Source organism: Ischnura elegans, chromosome X (genome assembly GCF_921293095.1).
Source record: "Ischnura elegans chromosome X, ioIscEleg1.1, whole genome shotgun sequence".
In the NCBI taxonomy this organism is placed as follows: domain Eukaryota; kingdom Metazoa; phylum Arthropoda; class Insecta; order Odonata; family Coenagrionidae; genus Ischnura; species Ischnura elegans.
In genome coordinates, this window is record NC_060259.1 from 78613147 (window position 1) to 78616979 (window position 3833).

The following is a 3833-nucleotide window of genomic DNA, read 5'->3' on the forward strand; positions in this document are numbered from 1 at the left end:
TAAGACACACTGCGACCATATCTACTTCATCTGTACATAAATGTCAAATGCAGGATTTTTACTCAAGATTCACAATCCAGAAGCTTATTAGAATGTAGTGGTAAAAATAACTCAGCGACAATATCAAGTTCTGTACATAAATGAAAAAATCAGGATTTTACTGAAGTAACACAATCTAGAAGCTAAGCAGTGGGATAAGTCACTCAGTGGTAAAATCTACTTTTATTGCAAATAAATTTAAATGAAAAAAAAATTTCCCGTACCGGGAATCGAACCCGGGCCTCCCGGGTGAGAGCCGGGTATCCTAACCACTAGACAATACGGGAGATGAAGTGTTCCGCTGATTTTTACATATAAGTATAGTTCTTGCTTGGAGGAGAATTTAAAGCAAATAGGAAAGTTGGCTGGAATGATAAGCATTTCATATTCGCAGGGGCGGTCCGGCCAGGTCGGCCAGAGCAACGGGCCCCTCACAACGCTCGAGCGTCTATAGACGTCTATACTTTATATGGGCGTCTATACTATATAGGCGTCTATACTATATAGGCGTCTATACTTACATGCACGCTGCTAGATATATTTAGCAGCGTGCAAAAATACTCATATCACTTGAACTAAAATTTTTTTGCAATTGTAAAATGCTAAGTTTTTATTAGTTGCTTTATTTACAACATACTCAATGTAAAAAGATTACATGAAAAATGAATATAATTTAGGTGTCAGAAGATAAAAGTGAACCTGATGTTTTTTTTTTGAAAAAAAATATACGAAAAGTCTATTTTAGATGTTTTTTAGATTTCAGCGTAATTTCAAGGAGCAGAGACGGCTATTCGGGCTTCCAGCCGGGTGGTCTCCTCCATCCTGGCTGGACGCCCGAATAGCCTTCTTTGACAATATTCGCCGGGGAAGCATCAGACCTTACTTCAGAGAGCAAATTCACAGAATAGTTAATAGAACCGTAATACATAATTAAATTATAGATGCTGTGAAATTCTCACGTTTCAAAGAATTTTGTCTTATACGAAATTGTTATTTTTTATTAACTTTCATTTAGTTTTATGAACCAGAAATAGAATACCGTCAAAATCCATTTCCGAAAATGTAATTTCCTAAAGTTTTCCGGGGGAGGACCCCGAGTTCCCCGGTAAGAAGGGCCCCAATATGAGCCGAAGGTTATGGCCCCCAAACACCCCAGACCGCCCCGGCATATACGAGCTCGTAAAACAAGCAGCATGTAACACAGGATTATGCCGTGCAGATAGGCATCCCCGTAGAAAAGCATCCTCTAAATGCGATTGTTCAATTCGCTGTGTATGACGGAAAAATTCGCGAATTAACCGTCATGTGCAAGATAATTCCGATAAAATTAGAACATGTTTTTGTGTGTGAATATTTCATTTATGTGCAGAACTTGATATTGCCGTTGAGTTATTTGTACCACTACATTATAATAAGCTTCTGGATTGTGAATCCCGCATTTTACATTTATGTACAGATGAAGTAGATATTGTCGCTGAGTGACTAATACCATTAAACTCTAATATGCTTATAGGTTGTGTAACTACTAGCATACCTGCCCGACTAACGGGAGAACTGAGTTCGAATTCCGGTGAAGCCAAATGATTATACAGTGACGGTTTCCATCCTTGTTGTAAGTAACTTTGCATCTATGTGCGTGACTGCGTACAAATTTACTCGTTTCATGCAGTGCTATTCGCGTGGAATTTAATTAAACCCGATCGAGGGTGGGGTGACGAAGGAGAAAGCTCTACAAATGCAGGTAATCGAACTTAGACCCTTGGGCATGGAAGCCGGTCTCTTTAAGCATCAAAATGAAGCGAACAACTGTTGCCAAGTTCCTGCATGCAATGTCAAGCTGGCTTGCTGATTGCTGTAGTGCGGTAAAAGGACGATTTTTAGGAGAAAAAAATCGTGTAGCCGCAAATTTATGCACATTGGTAGAGATGACACTCACAAATAACGAACTAAAACACATGAACCTTGAGGGGGTTCAGGACCTCAACCCCTCCGAAATATGGCTTTTTACGTTGTTGGTGAATAAATCGAAAAGCGTGACATCTGGCGAAATGACACATAAATACGAAATTCAACCAGAAAAAAATTGATACAAAAAGCTTCGTTAAATTTTTTCTGTAGGAGCTATATTTAACGGGTCACTGATGATGCATAACAGGCAATATTGGGAGCTCTAATTGCAATGGTAGTAATTCAACCCTAGTGAAATCCACTTAAAGCTAACAGAAAATTTCACTTTTAATTGAAAAAAAACATGAATCGTGTTGATCATCACACATTGATTGGCAAAGATATAACTTACGCCACTGGCCCTCCTTGTAATCAGTTGTCCATGATGTGAGGTTTTTCTATCTTTGATAGATCATAAAATCTACATAAATAAAGTTACTTGGGTACTTTGAACCTGGGTTATACTGACACCAAAACAAAATTTTCTGAAGCCATTTATGTTGCGTATTGCGCTTTGCCTCGCGAGCTTTCGCTGCCATTGTAGGTAGCAGGTTAGCAGTTAGTTGCATTGTAGGTATGTAGACGGTTTTCGGGAGCAGATGTGTATTGCTCTTTGTCACGCGAGCTTTCGGTGCTATTACAGGTCGCATCATGAGGCGGTTAATGAGAAATTAGGAAAAGGTTGTCAATTAATATACACGTCAACCCGAGCAACAAAAGTATTATTTAGCGTGATAGAAATAGAATAACGATTCAGCCCACGAATATTACAAAAGAGGATCCTCAAGTCGTCCTCTAAACGTTTTGTCTCCGACCGCGCATTTAAATGAATTTATAAAATTTACCACTTGCCTCGCTGACGGACAAAGTTATCCGAGTTTCAAGGGTTAATAAGGTAAAACTAGGGGTATCAACCGAAATTTATAATTATGATGATGTGGTCTATTAAAATATAACTTCTCAATACTATTCCACGCAATAGGGTGGTTTCCTATTATTTTTTTACTGCCTAAATCGAAAGATTATTACTCCTGGAGTATATATTTCATGCTTTTAGATTTTTAAATGACGATATCTATTTTTCGCGATTAAATGAAAAGTCGCGCGAAAACGCGAAGGTCAAGTATTAATGTTGGGAAAAGCCCATGTGACGTCTGGCTGCTGCTGTGTGAGGCTACCTGAGTGCGAGGCTATGAACGCCGCTACGATGCAGGCTGCTTAATGCCGAGCATGGCGATTGCGTAGAGTACCCTGCTATGAGGAGCGCTTGGCTTAAGGATTATTAATACCCTATCAAACGAAGGAGACTTTCCGACCATGGGCAATTTTAATAGGTAATTGTTAAGAGATGTTCCCTGAGCTCTGTGCTTCATGCATGCATTGGTAATCTCAGACGATGTAAAACTCCTGACTACCCGTAGAGAATACAGGTCCCTATGACGTCACGTGGATTGGCATCGCATGGGCGCCAATCTGGCCTTTATCGAATGAGGTTAAAATTGACCATTATCATTCATCTAAACTGGGATTTCTAAAACCAAATAATTAGTATATCATTAATACACTAATGGTGGGTAAAGAATCGCAATCAATGCCTTTCGTATTATTTGATGAAGGAAACTACCCTATTACGAACATTTTACTGCACAATATGGGAAAAATGTGAATCGCATTGGATTCATCGCCGTATTACTTACATTTTTGAAAACGGATTAACATGCGACCGAAGTGGCAAGAGAAGTCAGCCTTCTATGGGGTGCAACTGGGCCTCCTCTATACATTTCCCTTTGCTTTAGTCTATCTCTAGTGGGTAGTCGCGACGTTTTGGGCGGCAACCCCGTATGGTG

General features: G+C 39.6%; 1 non-coding gene across 1 annotated transcript; it reads right to left on the reverse strand.

The window, feature by feature from the left end:
• Positions 1–254: 254 nt before the first annotated feature.
• Trnae-cuc lies at positions 255–326 on the reverse strand. The gene has a single exon. It is a non-coding gene; the product is annotated as a tRNA-Glu (tRNA).
• Positions 327–3833: the final 3507 nt, after the last annotated feature.